Source organism: Podarcis filfolensis, assembly GCF_964270895.1.
Source record: "Podarcis filfolensis genome assembly, chromosome: 6".
Classification (NCBI taxonomy): Eukaryota; Metazoa; Chordata; class Lepidosauria; order Squamata; family Lacertidae; genus Podarcis; species Podarcis filfolensis.
The window spans coordinates 15,134,945-15,153,626 of record NC_139609.1 but is presented as its reverse complement, the minus strand read 5'-3'; positions in this window follow the sequence as shown (position 1 = coordinate 15,153,626).

The window sequence follows — 18,682 nt, the reverse complement described above, 5'->3', positions numbered from 1 at the left end:
AAGAAGCCGTTGAGATAAGATCTGTTCACCTATCAATAGGTGCACTTTGTTATGCTGATTGCTAAGATAGACTATAGACCAAATAGAAGAACTAAAGTAGGGTCCAAATGTGATCCTCCAGGCTCTCCATCTTTGACCACACTACTTCCCAGTCCACATGCTCTATACCCAGACTTCACTCCTCAATGACCCCACTCTGTGCCTTCCTTTGAGCGTTTTTGCCCAGATGAAATGTGTACTTGAATTCTGAAGATGAATTCAATTCTGTGTCCAGGGCAGCTGTCTACCAGCTCCATCTGGTACACAGGCTGAGACCCTTCCTGCCCGCAGACTCTCTCACCAGAGTGGTGCATGCTCTAGTTATCTCCTGCTTGGACTACTGCAATGTGTTCTATGTGGGACTACCTTTGAAGGTGACCCGGAAACTACAACTAATCCAGAATGCAGCAGCTAGACTGGTGACTGGGAGTGGCCGCCGGGACCATATAACAAGCGGTCCTGAAAAACCTACATTGGCTCCAAGTACGTTTCTGAGCACAATTCAAAGTGTTGGTGCTGACCTTTAAAGCCCCAAACAGCCTCGGCCCAGTGGAGCGTCCAGCTCTGAGGGCCTTCTGATGGCTCCCTCACTGTGAGAAGTGAGGTTACAGGGCACCAGGCAGAGGGCCTTCTTGGTAGTGGTGCCTGCCCTGCGGAACGCCCTCCCATCAGATGTCAAGGAAATAAGCAACTATCCTACTTTTAAAAGACATCTGAAGGCAACCCTGTTTAGGTAAGTTTTTAATGTTTAATGCTGTATTGTGTTTTTAATATTTGATTGGGAGCTGCCCAGAGTGGCTGGGGAAACCCAGCCAGATGGGTGGGGTATTATTATTAATAATAATAATAATAAGCCCAGATGGAGAACAGAGGAGTGTGTGATACAATGCATTGAAACCAGCCTTCTGTACAAAGATAAAATGCACACTTGTTGCATTTTTGCCTGTGGCCCTGCCCACCACTGGTATGCAGCCCTGAAAAGGCCCTGATCCACACAGTGGCCTGAACATGTGATTCTCTAGCCTATACATTTGGAGAGAGTGCAAGCCAATTGTCCAGTTTTTATGCACTAAATGGAAACCATTTTATTCCTTAGGAAGCCATTGGTTCAGCAAGTCACCCTCTTCATTCAACTCTGCCATCTTCATTGAGATGTGGATTAGCTATTACTGCAACAATTTTTATTTAAAAACCACAGCAATGCTGTTGCCTTTTCATTTCAGCTCTGGAAACCAGGTTCAGCAAATTTCCCCCCTTTTTATAATTCGCTCTATCTGAAGCCTGAAATGTTTGGGTTGACCTCAGCAATAACCTATGTGATCTTTTATAAATATGTTCTTGGTGTGATCATGCTGCCCTGAATTCAATACAGTACTGAATCACAAGAATATTTGTGAGAGCGTTATGTGATGATGGATTAACGTTGTTTGACATTTATGGCACACTCTTATAGATACACCATCTAAATTTCCTTTTCAAGGCTAACCTTGTTTACATAAATGCCTAATATTTTATCTTAAATCACACTCTACAACTCTGTTTTCTCAAATGTGGTGTTTAGCAACACTGTAGGCTTTACCCTAGCCTTACGATTGACACCTGGCCAGAATATGATCCTTGTGGACAAGTTAACAAAATTGGAGGATGTTGGATGTTCAACAACAGGAGTCATCCAGGGTTAGTTTTATTTTTTTAATTTGGATGACACTATACTCAGATTGGCTTGAGATTCTAGTCAGTTGGGAGTTAGCTGTCAGTGAGGAAAAATATCCAGCTAAGATGTTCTTTGCTCTCAGTTCACTGGCATTTACCATTGTGGCTACCCTAAGCACTGAAATTGCAATGGAATAAAAAGAGCCCTGCTGGATGAGGTGAAAGGTCATGCAGTCCAACCTCCTGTTCTCAAAATGGCTACCAGAGGTCTCCAAGCAAGACATGTACATGGCTAGCTACAGACTAAAATCATAGAATGTGTTAGTCATTTTGGATGCTCTGTCTGATGCATTTTCTATGAACAGCAACACAATTCAGCCTAGGTGATTCCAAAGGCTTCTCATTCAAATATGTGAACCATTGGCAGATGGACAAGAAACCACACAATCCAACTATTCTGAATGCTACTTCTTTGGATTCACAGGTGAGGTGAGATTTATGCTCATGTTCTGTTTTGATCATGGGCCAGATATTTGTCTCTCTCACCTCTGGTAGGTGTGGCTGCCCAGCTGTCAATCACCTGATGCAATTGTGATGTCAGGCGATGCCTCCCTCTGAAATCTTGATTGCCGGGACATCAGTGCCAATGGTGCAGGAATGCTTGCAAAAGGCTTTCAACCCCTCCTCCATTTATCTTTGAAACCAAAAATATTTGAAGGAGAAAGGAAGGAAGGGGTTTGAAACTCTTGAGCAAGGCTGCTCCCACCTTGTCTTGCTCAGGGCTTTCAAGCATCCCATATCAAACAACTAACTTTGTGGGGATTTGAAGGAGAATCAGGGATGGTGGACTTACTTACTGACTTATTCATTTTCCATACTTTATTTATTTATTTATTTGTATGAACCAGGTTCAGAGACAAGACTTCATTGGTACCTTGGACAGCTACATGCAGAGTTCTTGGTGACTTTGGAGAAGCTGTTGGCAAAGGGAGTCCACCAGAGGGAGATCCTTTCAAGGATGTCTTTCATGATGGCATCCCACACCTGTAGCCAGCACTAAACAGGGCACGTGTTGATCAGGTAGCAATCATCAGCATGAGATGAGGACTGTAAGAAGAAAGAGGCTCCCTTTTGTCACCCATTGCCTTCTTTTCCTTTGCTGCTTCATTTGTGTAATATTAGGTGGCCAATAAATTGGATAAACAAATGACCTGGTGTCTTCCGGTTGAATTTATTGACATTGTTTATTTTTGTAAGCCACCTTGAGGTCTGGTTTGACCCTCAGATGGTTTAGAAATTCTATAAATGCCTAAAATAAATTGTCTGGATTCTTTATGCTTGCCACGACACTCCTACGTGCTCATCATCAGGGCCTTTTCCTGAGGAGCTCAGGGTGGCATCTATGGTCCCCCCCCCTCATTTTGTTCTTGCAACCACCCTAGGAGGTAGGCTAGAATTATGTGGAATGATGGGCAAAAGTTACTAACAGAACTCTTTGTCTGATTGGTGGTCTGGTTCCGTGATCCAAGTTCCACACACACTATCCCTGTGCCTGGTGAAAAGTAGACCAGACTAGATGTGACAATGGCCATGCTTTTCTATACCATGATTGAAAGTCTCCTGAGTTTCTTTCTTTCTTTCTTTCTTTCTTTCTTTCTTTCTTTCTTTCTTTCTTTCTTTCAACAGGAACCACAAGAAGCCCCAACTCAAATTGTGACAATGACATGAAGGAAGGATTTTTTAAACCCCATCCCCTGCCTCATATTCCTGAAGAAGATCATCCCCTTAATCCCTATATTTTCCTTCCAGAGCTGCCTTTTTTAATCAATTTGAATTAGAAATAAATGGATGGATTTTCACACACACACAATTTTGTGAAAACAGTACTAATATTAATATTTATAACAATAATTTTTGTTTTTCAAGTTTTAGTTTTCGTGACATAGTTTATAGTGCTTCTGTCCCTTCAGATGTCATTTCCCCACACTTTCCGAACTAGATTTTCTTGTCTGCCTTAGCCACTTACATTATAAAAGCAGAAATTCATTGCAGCAGTTTAGTCCTTAACCTGTCAATCAATGCAAATTACATCAAATGATATAGGAGGGGCCATTTATACATTTGGAAGGCTGCCCACTGGTAAATGGGGAGGAAAGATTCTGCTTTTGAATCCGATGAGAGCTGAAGCAGAGCACGATAGGGGGGAGGGAAGGAAACCAAGGGTTTATTAAATTTAACACATAATCTCTCCATCAGGTTCATAAAAAGAAGAAGAAAATTTCTAGCATAATAGGCCAAAATAACACAGTAGTACAGCCAGGAGCAGCAGTGTTTGGAGACACGGTTATCAGTGCCCACATAGTAATAGCATTTTATAAGTCAGTTTTTAAGATGCCAAATGAGATGTGCTGAGCAGGGTCAGATTTGAGGGTCACAGAATGCTCCACAAACATCCAGCTTGGGGATCAACAGTCTCCTTATGTGTGTGCTTTAGAACAAAGAGATTAACAACCATCTAAGGCAGTGTTTTTCAAAATTTTGGAGCTCAGGTCTTCCTCCTCCCCCACCATGCAGCATCAAGTGTCTGTCTCAGAAATGAGCATTCAGGAACCTTTATACCCAGTTGTACACATGCAGGCTTCGGCCACATATTAGGATCTTTGCATCAAGGAACTACCGTATTTTTCGCTCTATAAGACACACATTTTTCCCTCCCAAAATTAAGGGGAAATGTGTGTGCGTCTTATGGAGCGAATGCAGGCTCCTTGGCTTCAGTGATAGCAATGCAAAGCCTCCGAAGTGCAGTGGGAGTGCTCCCACCACGCTCTGGAGGCTTCGCGTTGCTTTCGCTGAAGCCTGGAGAGCGAGAGGGGTTGGTGCTCACCGACCCCTCTCGCTCTCCAGGCTTCAAGGAAAGCCGCCTGAAGCCTCCAGAGCGCAGCAGGAGTTCCCCCTGCACTCCATAGGCTTCGGGTTCCTTTCGCTGAAGGGTAGGTGCCCCTTCAGCAAAGGCACAGCACCTCTTCAGCTAAGCAGGAGGAGAAATGGAAGGGGCTCCGTTTCTCCTGCCGCTTCGCTGAAGGGGTGCTGTGCAGAGAGGGGGAGAAATTTTTTTTATTGTTCTCCCTCTCTAAAACAAGGTGCATCCTATGGACGGGTGCGTCCTATAGAGCGAAAAATACGGTAATTTACCACTGGCGTGATAAGAGGAACGAGAAGGTGCATCTCTGATTGCTCCTTCCCCCCTCCCCCCAAAATCCCTGCTCAAAAGAAATGCACAGGAAACTATCATTAAACTGAAGGCATTCTTTTCAAGTGGAGGACACCGGGGTGGGGGGCAGGAGAGAGAGAGAGAGAGAGAGAGAGAGAGAGAGAGAGAGAGAGAGAGAGACTGTTAAGACCTGTATTGTTACAATGGCATTTGGAAACTGTAGATCTTTGCCTTTGGCCTTAAGAAAACTGTACACTGGCATTAAAGACATATGCCTAAACGAATAAGCAATGGCCCTTATTATGATAGCTGATCATGGACAGAAACCTTTAATTAACTGTAGTGAAGGGGTTGGAGGGATGAGGAGATCTCCTTCTTGGGATTAGATTTGCATTTTAAAAAAGTGTCAATGCGCTTTAGTTAAATGAAAGGCAAATCCAAGAGACAACTTGTTAGTATAATTGTTTTAATTTTCTGGTGCAGCAAGATGTTGCAGGTGATGATACAGCAATTACCATCCGAAGCACACATTAAGAAATGGCATAATTCAGAAAGACTTCATTGTTCAAATGGGTGGCTTGGGGGGGGGGGAATGCTTCCTGCTCTACTGGAAACAGCAGAAATGTTGGCAAATGTCACTGGTGAAATTCAGCTTTGCTGCATGCCTGGCTGTCAGCATGGGTTGTAATCATCCCTTCTGCCCTTGATTATAATCATTCTTGTACCCATTGGGCATAGTTATCTTCTATATATTGTTACATGCATCCCCCAATCTCTTCCGAGCGGGAGCAAGAATCCAGGGAAGGTTCAGGTGCTTGCCGGGGGTTGTGTTTCCATAGGAAAATCAAGGCACAGTGGTTTCATGAACTGGCAGGACACCAAGGAGAGGGAAGAGGATCCCAGCATGGGGTGTAGCTGCAATTGGTACACACCAGGAGAAGCTGAAGATGGGGAAGGGGAGGTTGGGGACTTAAGAGGTACTCAAGGGGCATCAGAGGACGTTGAAGGGGCAGGTATCAGTTTGCAGGAAACACATCACTAGCACCAGCGGTGCTTCCTTCTCTGTGAACTCTGAAGCAACAGGAACAGTAGGAAGTAGTGGTTAAGAGCAGTAGACTTGTAATCTGGTGAACCGAATTCACTTCCCTGCTCCTCCACATGCAGCTGCTGGGTGACCTTGGGCAAGTCACACTTCTCTGAAGTCTCTCAGCTTCACTCACCTCACAGAGTGTTTGTGGTGGGGGAGGAAGGGAAAAGGAGATTGTTCGCCCCTTTGAGACTCCTTAGGGTAGTGATAAAGTGGGATATCAAATCCAAACTCTTCTTAAAGAGATTGAGGCAGGCGAGAGACCACAGGCCAGCTTACAGGTGAAAATCATGGGGCTTGTTAGGGCTGGGAGGAGGTGTGTGGCCACTCAGCTTGATTAAGCTCAGAGCAGGTGAGGACTGTGTCCTTTGTTAAGTGGAGAGACACAGCTGGAGCATGCTCAAGTGTGTCAAACAAGGTTGGGAGGAAGAAAAGAGAAGCAAGGAAGAGACTCTGTGGTGCTCAGTTTGATGGACCATGGCTTTGCTATTTGGGGAGCTCCATTGGGCTGTGGTTTCAGGACTGACCCTCAGATTCTGACCCTGGATCTTTGGAGGTGGGAACTTGGCTTTATGGTTTGACTTAGAACCTTTCTCATTGCATTGGACCTGAACCTGTATTTAACCATTAGACTGTTTGACTCTTCTCTAGCATCACCATTAGGACTGTGTGCACTTAAGGACTAACCTCAGAGGATGCTAGGGTTCAGGGCAGGTAATGATGTGTGGATGGCCGAGGTGCTGGATGGCTTGAAGGGTTGGTTGCAGATGTGAGGATATTGGCGATGAGTGCTAGGCTCATGTGGCGGTTAGGCATTGGCTTAGTGAGGTGTGTGGGAGGGGAGGTGTGGCCATCACCTGCCCCTCCATGAATAAGGGTATTCCAGTAAAGGAATCTGGGGGGTCCTCGATCTCGTCCAAAGTCTGCTTGGGGGGCTAGGGCCATGCCAGGACCACAGGAACCCTGGGGTTGGCTTCGGTTGGTTTTCATCGATGTTGCTCCCTCGTTTGGTGTTTACCCTTCCAGACTTCCTGCGAGAGAGGCAGAAGTCAATTATAGTCAGTTGTCAATGCCTAAGCCAATACCACTCACTTTGCTGTAATCAATAAAGTTGTGGCCTAAATTTTGCCCCAAAACTTAAACCTAAATTACATGTCAGTGTGAAGTTATTTACTTAGGGGTGGGTTTGGGGGCCTTGGAGTGCAATGCAATTACAGAAAGAGTCATGGACTATATCAATATATATTTGAGCCTGGCAATGTCCTTAGTCTGGCATTTTCCATGGTTGCATTTGTTTAGGATAAATTGTTGTTCTTGGAGTACGTAATGCACTCATGGAATCATAGAACTGTAGAGTTAGAAGGCACCCAGAGGGTCTTCTAGTCCAACCCCCTACAACAGCCTTTCTCAACCTGTGGGTCCCCAGATGTTGTTGAACTACAACTCCAGTCACCCCTAGCTAGCAAGGCCAGAGCTCAGGGATTATGGGAGTTGTAGTCCAACAACATCTGGGGACCCACAGGTTGAGAACCACGGCCCTACAATGTAGGAATCTCAACACATGGTCCCCAATCTAATTTTAAACCAAACCACACCCTGTTTAGCTTTGCAGATATGCTAGCAGTTTTATGGCTGCACAACAAGGAGGGGTGACTTCACTGTACAGATAATGGATTGTAATAAACAAACTCATCCTGTCCACACAAGAGCTTTCACTTGAGCAATGGAACATCTCTTTTTTTTCTCCCCATGCACCTCACACATCTGTTCCAGGGTGGTGGTAAACCCAGAAAAGCTTTTGGGTGGGGGCACACAGGGATGAGAGTTATGGGATGTTCCTTTGCATAAGTTGAAGTCCTTGCTTGAAAGAGATGGTTTTTGTTGGCTATACCTCAGCTTTTGTGATTTTGAGTCTCTGCAGTATCAATGTTGTTGTTTTATTTAATCCTCTTTTAAATAGGGGGGGGGGGGAGAGAAGGGAGGACAAAGAGAATAGTGATCACATGTGGACAGAGCCAGATGCAAGGGATATTAAAAGTTAACCAACAATTCCTGAGCTGTTACAGAGATGTCAGTGGAGACATCTTGGGGCAGAATGGTTGCCAAGGGTCTCTGGCCAGTTAGAGCTTCCCAGGTGCCTGAGGTGGATGTAGTTTCATGAGTACCTGTAGACTGTGCAGTGCAAAACAGCAAAGGCAAAAGGAGAACATACAGTGAGAGCATTTCTTTGATTCAGAAAAGGAGGTGAATTTGTTCCAGCAGCTATAATGGGTGGGAAAGTTGTGAGCCGAATTTTGTATGGAGCCAGCCTCAATCTGCATTCCTGGCCTAAAATTTTCTTTAGAATGAATTCATTCATTCCTTTCTTCTTCTTCTTAGAGCTATACTGGGCACACTCAAATGTATTGCTAGCACTGCCCTTAGTCTAGAAGACAGGCAGAGCTCGTTAAGGAGCTTGGCATAGATATATTCTATTCATTATCATTGGCTCTGAATCTGCTCCACTGCCCCTCCATGGTCTCTGGCATCTCAGATGTTGCTTGACTCTTTTGTGTCGACATGGAAAAGTGAGTTAAGAGGGGTGTGATTCATTGTGCTGCTGGTTTGTCTCCTTGTCTGCGATCATTGGAGTTAGTGCAAGCCAAATCTGTGGTTGGATGGAGAATAAAAGATGTTGTAGAGCTGGAGAATGCTCAGAAAAGGGCAACCAAAATGATCAACTCCCCTACGAGAAAGGGTTATAGCATTTGGGCTTTCTGGTTTGGAGAAAAGGGAAGCAAAAGACATGAGAGAAGTACGTAAAATTATGCATGGTGTGAAGGAAGCTGATAGAGAAAAGTTTCTCCCTCATAACTTGTGAACATTCAATAAAGCTGAATGATATAAGTGTGGCGATCACACAGGGCCCCCGGACGTTTGATGGTCCATTGACCCTGTGCCACCACTGTGATTGCTTTCTTCGCTGCCACCAACCCGTTTCTCCTCGTGGGTAATCACAGAGTTCAGACAGTTGTTAACGTTAACAAATAATCAAGTTTATTTATAGGCATGAACAAGCTTATGGTTTCAGTTTATTTTCCTTGGCAGTTTCTTAATCTTAGTTCCTTGACTGTCCTATGTGTTCCTAACAACTTCAAACTGATTATTCCAACTATCTATCTGACTCCACCTAACAATTCCTCTCACTCCCTCACCACACAACTCGACCAACCCACTGATTTATATCCTCCCTCTTCCTTCTTCAACTCCCCACTCTCAACTGACTTTCACACCACTCTACCTCTCACTCTAACTCCTCCCCTCAGTTTCCACTGGCCAATCACATCACATTCATTTTAACCCTTTCCTTATGACCCACCTAGGAGGCAAACGCCACAATAAGATTCAGGACAGGCAAAAGAAAATTTTCATACAGCACATGGAAATTTACTCCCACAAGAGCCAGTGATGGATACCAACCTGGAAGGCTTTAAAAGAGGATTAGACAAATTCATGAATTTCAAGGCTACCAACAGCTGCTAGTGATGGTCCACCTTGACCAGCGGTTCTCAACCTGTGGGTCCCCAGATGTTGTTGGACTACAACTCCCATCGTCCCTGAGCTCTGGCCTTGCTAGCTAGGGGTGATGGGAGTTGTAGTTCAACAACATCTGGGGACCCACAGGTTGAGAAAGGCTGACCTTGAAAGTCAGAGGTAGCCCGCTTCCGAATGCCAGTTCCTGGAAACTGCAGGAGGAGTTTCCTTGTGGGTTTCCCATGAGCATCTGGTTGGCCATTGCATGTCAAGACCCTGTGAACCCACCATTCCCAGGGAGTAAATAACAACATATAGTTTTGGGGTAAAATAGGCCACAGCTTGTATTGGTTACAAATTTTAATGGTTTGGCATAGGCTTTGAGGGAAGCCACATTATTCCACTCCAGTCCACCTGCTCAGAATGTAAGGGTAAACCCAACTTGGGGGGGAGGTATGATCTATATCAAATAGGGGTATCCCCCCGAGGGGTCCCCATTGGATGAGTGCTATGGCCCTAGCCCCCATCCAGCCATCCAGACAGAAGTCACTCCTCCTAGATCCCTTTTTATTTTTTATGTATTTTTTTTATTAAAGATTTTCTTGTTTTACAGAAGTATGTGTAATGTCTCTCGTATTTTTTCCATGTAACATTTTTACAAATCAGTTTCATTTGTTGAGACATTAGGGGAAAATAAGGGGTGCGGGGGGGGGAGAGATGGGTGGGGGTGGGGGTGGGGTCGGGTGGCGATGTTTCTATTTTGCTTAATGTATGTAGGGTTTGGTGTCAGCGTTGCTCGTGCAGGTTCTCTGCTGTTCATTTGTGTTTCTTTGGTGGTGAGAGAGGTTGGAGTTGGCCTAGGGTATGGTTGTTTGTTTGTGATTGGCTATGGTGATCTTTGTTTTCGTGTGTGAGTGGGGTGGGTGGGTGTTTTGGATCAGGTTAGCCATATTGATTTGTATGCTGTTGGTGGATTCTTGTCATTGTCTTGTTGGGCTGTGTATGTGATAAAGGGGAGCCATACTGGGGTGAAAGCGTCTTCTTCTGTTTGTCCCCGTGTCAGTTTCAGTTTATTGGTTAATTTTTCTAGTGGGGCTGTTTCCCATACTATTTGGTACCATTGGTCCATGCTTACTCCTGACAGGTCTCTCCAGTGTCTGTTTATGGTGTTTCTGGCTGCTGAAAGTAGGTGGGCTATGAGTTCTTTGTGGTGTAAATGGGCATTGTTGTCTTGGAAGATGTTTAGTAGGGCCAATTCTGGGGTGATGTCTAATACTCGCTTAGTTATTTTACATATTTCTCAGATGGCTGTTGTCCCTTTAATAGGATACCCTTAACCAAGGAGGGGATGACTGAGGCTACAATCTCCCCTCCAACCAAGACCAAGGCTTATCCAATGCCTAACCACCAATGAATGTCAGCCTTTGGAAACTGCAGGAGGGGCGAGTGCTGTTCAACTCAAAGCCTGCTTGTGGGCTTCCCATGAGCATATGGTTAGCCCCTGTGAACATAGGGTGTTGGGCTAAATATGTCACTGGCCTGGTTTTCAGGCTGTTCTTGCATTCTTAATAAAATATACATATGTGGAAGAATTGTGTGTGCCAGCTAATAGATTAAGTTCACCACAGTCACTGGACCTGACTTGATCTGCCTCTAACAAATACATTTGCCATGTCTACCTTTATTTAATATAAAAAGAATGGTTTGGTTGGCTGTCTTCAATGTTTTATCCTCTAAGATCCTAAATGGCAGATTTGCTAAAGTTCCCTTCAAGCATAGGTGCTGTTCAAGTAACCATACAGAGACAGAGGCACATTCTCATGTGTTCTTTTATGATAGATTTTATCAAGGAGTTAGAGAACTTGTAATTTATCTTCTTATGAGGAGGTTTCCTGGTCAATCCTTAAATTCCTTTTTTCTTGAGGGGGACCAATAAATCTATTATCCAACAGCTGGCAAAATATCTGAATGTTGTCGTGTCTCCCTGGCCTGCTACAATTGCTAGCTCTCATTTGTCGGAGTTAATTAATAATTGGTTCTACTGAGGCTGTGATTTTGGTATTTTATATTTTGTTCTTTCTTTATCGGTCAGCCGACCATAATAAATGATTGATTGATAATGGTAAGCTCTCCACAGCCTGAAATGAAACATGTGGTATTGCTGTAACGGGATTTAATGAAATTCTTGTAGGTGTCCTTTAGCTATCATTAAAAGCGTTTAAAAAAAAAAGTATAGAATTCCATATATGCATATAATTAGCTTCAGAGTGGTTTCTGGGTTTTTGAAATCAGCTCCACAGACTACACGATAGTAATACTGAAATTGGCAATATGTGTGTTTCAGCACAGCCCACATGGGGAAAATGTGAATGGTTTGGCATCTCCAAGAATTCCTAGTGGCCACTACCCTGGTCTGCTGGGGCTTGGAAAAGATGAACCAAGAAATGAAGCAGGCCAGACAAAGTATCTCTAGAAAAATCCTGGTAACTCTTCTAACACAGCTTTAGATAGCTTTAGATCTCATCAGAGAGTTTTTGGACTTCTGAAACTTTATGTAGGCTTGTTAAGGTCTTGTACTGTGAAGACTTAAAGGGTCACTGTCCAATTCTGTCTGCACTGACTTCTACACCATGGAAGGAATGGGAATTAGGCCTTGCCCAAGGAAGGTGGGAGGGTAGCCTTCAGGAAACTCTGAGGGTCCACCACTGATTTGGAGAAGCCTATATCTGCTCAACATCTGTTTTTTTCATCGGGGTAGTCTAAGGGGCTAGATGGGGGGGGACATGATAGGTACCACCTGTTCCCTCCCATAATGCCCCGGAGCAATGAGACTTATGGGACAATATGGAAGAGGTGTTATGTTGGTCTTCCCACTACCGCTTACAGTGATATTAAAAGATGAATCTGTGATTTCTCCTGATGCTGATAATAAGCACCCTCAAAAAATATCACAGAGGTTGACTATCCCCCCCAAAAAAATACAAAAATACTTCTATCCTCATCCCTGCCCAACCCCCAAAGTGTTAACTTGTTTGTAATTGGTCCAGAACTATATGGTCTATTTTTTCTGTGACTGCTGAGTAACTTAACTAAGAGTCTTCTTAATAACTACTCATCCATTTAGGTCTGGGAAAGTTCGGCTAAGCAATGGTCCTGCTACTGGCAAGATTTCATGAGGCATAAGTGCTGCAGTTAACATCAGCAGTGCAAATTATTTTGAGATATAAGCTCTAAGCAACACACATTAACTGCCTAATTAGGTGCCCATTATGCCTCATATATTACTCCAACGTGTTCACAACTCTTGTTTTCCTGCGTCGTTGTCCTCAATGGGCCTGACAAATGATGAATGCTTGAATAACAACTTACTGTAATTGCGCACTTGACAATGGTATATGTCAAGCAGCTTGTTTGAGGGATTGTACTGTTTTAGTTGAGTGTCATTAGTGGCTTGTGTATATGTGTGTGTTTATCCCTATGTTAGAATGGCGCCTAACAACAAACATTGCCATGAACACCCACTTCAGATCTTTTATGCCTATTATCTTCATTGACATAGTAAACAGAAGATGCTAGAGAGGTGATTGCTTTCCTCATCAGCAAGTAAGAAAATGGGATTTGGGGGTACTTTAAAACTAGGGGTGCATCCAATAGTATATTTCAAGTCACAGAAGACTCTACAATCCAGCAGAGGCTTCTGTAGACAGAAGGAGGAGGCAGGTGATTATAGCTGATTACCGCTTTCTCCTCTAGCTTCCCGAATCTGCTCCTATCCATGATGGCTATCTTCTGTCTCCATGGTCAGAGGTAAGATGCTCCAGAATACTGTAAACTTCTGGGAATTAAAAGTGGGTTGAGTTCTGTATGCTCAGGTCCTGCTTTCGGGCTTCGTGTAGTCATCTGGCTGACAACTGTAAGAACAGGGTACTTGACTAGAGGAGAAAGTGGGCTCTTAAGTTATTGTGCTCCATAGAATTGGGGAGATCCATCAGAACAGAAGTGCTGAAGGAGAACAGAGAATACGTCAAAATCACTTTCCTACCCCATACCCTCCAACATTTATCCGATGGAAATAGAGACACCGTATTTAATAATAATAACTTGTTGTTGTTTATACCCCATCCATCTGACTAGGTTGCCCCAGTCAATCTAGTCGGCTTTCAACATATATAAAAACTTAATAAGAAATTGCAATTGAGTAGATTGGAAGTCTGTGAGGGGACCAGTGGTCTCCCAGAAGCTCTCACCACTCTTAACAAACTACAGTTCTCAGGATTTTTGGGGGGGAAGCCATGACTGTTAAAGTGCCACCATAGTGCTTTGACTGTATATTGCAGATGCAGTCCTAATTTGAAAAGGTACACATAAGAAGCAGCTAACCTGCATTGTAGAGAAGTGATAAAATATGAGGTTCAGCTGGAACAGGAGGTACCAAAAGAGTAATTACATCAGTGGTGTCCTGGTTGTGGAGTTTCATCTCTACGGAAGTATGATTTTTTTAAAGATCTTAAGGGGAAGGTGTGGGAATGTTCAGGGATGCAGGAGAGGATATATTGTTTGATTATATCCTTTCCAACTTGTGTTAACAAGTTCTACAATTTAGCAGAGTAACATTCCCCTTTTTAAACTTGCATAGCGGATGCGTTTGCTCAGGCTTGCTAAAGCCTCTAAAATAAGTTACCTGGTAATTTCCCCTTTAGTCCCTCATAAAAGAAATAGACACGACACAGTCTTCTATAAAAGTATAAAAAGAGTTTACTCACTCATTCCGTTCACAGATGGATCCCAGAAGGAAGACTTAAGTTACAAAAGTAATATACCTGGAATCTATCACATAAAGAGATAGTCCCTTTGTCCTCTCTTGGCTGGAAGCCAAGAGAGCATCTTAGGTTAAGCAGATGTTGCTTCTTCGACGAATGTAGTTAGAGAGAGAGAGATGGCGGCCAGCCCTATGCTTTTGTTACCTGCACAGGTGAGGCCACACGCACTTCTGGTCACATATAGAGGAAATCTGTCCCAGCCTAGGAGGAAACGGAAAGTTCCAACTGGCTGCCCCAGACATCCCCTTTTTATGTCCACTCTAGGGATGTTGTACTTGACTGCTCTGTGTTTCACATCCCACAAAAGGGAGTTGTTAAATGAGACCTAAACTCAACCTCAAGGCCAAATTTCAACTGCATCTTCAGTTTGTTGTTGAGATTACAGGTGCAGAGGTCTCAATCCATCTACCATTTCGGGAGGAGAGGTTTATTCCTTCTAGCATTGCCCACCGCACAACTGCAGTCTGGACAAAAACCAGCCCCCTGTGGAGCTATTAAGCTTAGGAAAAGTTTTTTCTAGCTCTTGCACCATGTTGATGGGGTGGGGGGAAGAGCCATTTTTGGCTGGATTGCAGCTGGGGAAAGGAAGGGATAAACCTCCCTGTCCCATATGCTGTAATCCCAAAAAGAGTTGAAAGAGAAGTAAAAAATAAAAGCCAAATACATTACAGAGCTGCACACTCTGAATTTAACATAATGTCAGTGTGGCCTTGAGTTATCCATTCTGCTGTCTGAAAGTGGTCTTTGCATGTGTGATGAATTTGAAAGGTGCTCATGTTCTAATGTGTGGGGCTGCAGATAGTATTTTAATTGTGCAATTGTGCTTTATTTTTACAAAAAAAAAACTTGTGAAATGCCCTGGAATATATGGAGGGTGGTATACCCTGGTATATGCCCTGGAATATATGGAGGGTGGTATACAATACTATATGATAAAATGCTCCCCAGGCTTGTGTTTCTCAATGGGGCGGATTCATGTCCAAGCATTTTCATTGAACTCCTGATGAATGAATTTCAACTTTATTGAGGTCAAAAGGCTGTTCCAAGATAAAATGCCTACATTATATAGTATTTTACCTCCTACTGTGAAAACACTCCATTCAGCTACACATGCCAGTTTAATAAATGTGAGCAATAAATCCTAGAAAGTATAGAGATTTCTTAAAGCCACAAAGGTGTGAGACAAGTTTAATAATAATAATAATAATAATAATAATAATAATAATAATAATACATGGGAGTAATCCTTAATTAATAAGCTGTATTTTTATATATTGTACATCTAAGGACACCAGTCCTGGAAATGCAATAATGCATGCACACTAAAAATGCTGAGATCATAACAGATGCAAGGCTTAGGCCATGTTGCTTATTTTAATTTTAATGACTTGATCATAATTTTAGTTTAAGGGCAACACTTCCTCCCTCCTATCCTCCTTCTCCCAAGTGTCTCAAATAGCCAAGCACAATTTCTGCTGACTAAACACGCAGCGGACAGGGGTTTTTTAATGAAGAATTACAGTGCAGTAGCATGTTGAGAGAGAACTCATTAAAGCTGGTGCGCAGTCAGTCAGTTTGAAAAGGTGGCAGTATTTGCTCACACAAAATGCTAGCGGTACAAATGAATCTGCAGGAAAGCGAGCAGAAAGGGAACTGTACCAAATGTTTTCCAGTTTCAATGATTTGAAGTAAAAAAAAGAAACCAACTGGCTATTTGGAGTAGAAATGCTGCTGCCTCAAAAGCAAAATACAATGTGAATGTGCACCTTTGTTGTTGTTGTTTAGTCATTTAGTCGTGTCTGATTCTTCCTGACACCATGGACCAGAGCACACCAGGCACTCCTGTTTTCACCTTTATGTGCACCTTTAGTCAAGGCTATTCTGCATGATAGCTTTTCCTGATAGTTGCTGCTGTTGCTTTATCCTTCTTGAATTACTCCTATGAGTGGTTGCCCCACCCAACCAGGGACCATGAAGTCAATAGGAAGACTTTGCAGTGTGCACAGCCAATCAGATTTGGCTCCATTGTGATATCATGAGGAGCATGTGAGCACAACTGAAAGCAGCTCCTTTCTCTCTGATGGATTCCCCCTTCAAATGCCCTTCACCTATATTCATGTATGAAAGAAGAATATGGTTGTAAAGCCCATGCTTCTCATCTAGCTTGACTTTTACCCCCAGATTCAATATAGGAAGCTGAGCCTGAGATATTTTGTGCCATGCCCAAGGTCACGTAAGGAGTCTATGGTAGGATTTTAACTGGATGAAATTTTGTCTAGGGGATTTCCTGTGTCACAGCCAAGTATCTTAGAAATAATTCCTCAATAGCACTTATGTGTTAAGTATGGTGATTTCTGCTATTATTATTATTATTTTCCTGCCACAAACCAATATGGCTAGCCTTCCAAAAGAAAGTAACATGATGGCAAATGATTATGGGAAAGGGGAACAGAATCCATAACTGTGGTCACATGGGAAGCAGCGGAGCAAGCCTCTGCACTAATTTGGGTGACTCTTGAATAAACACATTTAAGAAGCTCCTTGGTCAATGTTAATTCCATCATCTGCAGCAATGGTTTAGGGGTCGTTATTTTATCAGCAGGGAAACGGCAAAGAACTCTGAGATTTCATTACAAATGGCATAGACCAACAACTACAGAAAGGCATAAGCTCACACATGCATCAAATTGGCAATGCACAAATATATCTCAGTTGGTTAGGGTGTAGTGCTGATGATGCCAAGGTTGCAGGTTCGATCCCTGCATCTTCCTGAATTGCAGTGGGTTGGAGAAGTTGATCCTCAGAGTCCCTTCCAACTTTACAATTCTATGATTCTATAGTTCTAAACGTTGGCCCACTGAGACAGAAGCTGCATACTTTGGATGTAAATCAAATACTCAAACTCACAGTGTGGATTCCATCCCATTCTTAGAACTTTTTAGTTTCTCCTTTCTTCTATCCATTACTTCTATAGATATACATGGTGCAGTCACGGAATGCCTGGAATCCCAAATTTATATTTGTCTGCCCTTGAGAATGTGATGTTGACCAAATGAGATGTTGTTTGACTAAGTGCATGTCTGATGCTGCTAATATATCCATTTCAGCTGGCTCTGTTTTTAAACTCTTATTTTGTTTTCTCTTGATTATACTATGATGACAATCATAGTCAATTTATTCATTGCATTGGTGTGATATACAATGAAAATGCTTTAATTAATGATGCCAGTTATCTTGGGAGCCCCCATGGGAGCAGCCACTCAAATGTTGAGGTTGCTTCTTACATTCTGTTAAATTTGAAATTTTATATTCGAGATCTGAGTGGTGAAACTGGAATTCTGTACAATTGAATACAATCCTTTCATTTGTACATGTAAACTTCTGAGAGGAGTAAAAGGCATTTGCACATTAAAAGCAAGCTACTGTTGATGACTCTGTTCTTGAATATTAACCGCATGTGTGTGCAACTATGGGATGGAATGTTGAAAACTAGTTGAATATTTGGGGTGGGTGTGACATTTTCCAGCAGTGAATATCACTTGATATCTATTGCTATTTCAAATTGTGGGAGAAAGGAGTCATGAAGCTAAGAGAGAAGGAGGAGAGGCCAAGCCCACTGCTTTCTCAAATATTAAAATAATTGTTGTTGTTGTTTAGTTGTTTAGTCATGTCCGGCTCTTCGTGACCCCATGGACCAGAGCACGCCAGGCACTCCTGTCTTCCACTGCCTCCCGCAGTTTGGTCAAACTCATGCTGGTAGCTTCGAGAACACTATCCAACCATCTCGTCCTCTGTCGTCCCCTTCTCCTTGTGCCCTCCATCTTTCCCAACATCAGGGTCTTTTCCAGGGAGTCTTCTCTTCTCATGAGGTGGCCAAAGTATTGGAGTCTTAGCTTCAGGATCTGTCCTTCCAGTGAGCACTCAGGGCTGATTTCCTTAAGAATGGATAGGTTGGATATTCTTGCAGTCCATGGGACTCTCAAGAGTCTCCTCCAGCACCATAATTCAAAAGCATCAATTCTTCGGCGATCAGCCTTTTTTATGGTCCAGCTCTCACTTCCATACATCAGTACTGGGAAAATAAATTAAAATAATACCAAATATTAATTCACAGTTGCACCAAAAATTCATGGTTGGCAAAATTGGGAAGGCCATTTCAGCTTTCATGGAGGACTGAAACTCTGCAGTAGTTCAGAAGATACTCAAAAAAGGAAGGGGAGGGAATGGATCAGCCCTGTTGAAAGCAAATTTCTTGTGGTAGGATGAAAATCACAGAGCAAGGTGTGGTGTGCTCGCAGATCTCCCAGTGCGATTTGAAAAGACAAACAGACTTGGATGAAATAGTTGGGGTGGGGGAAT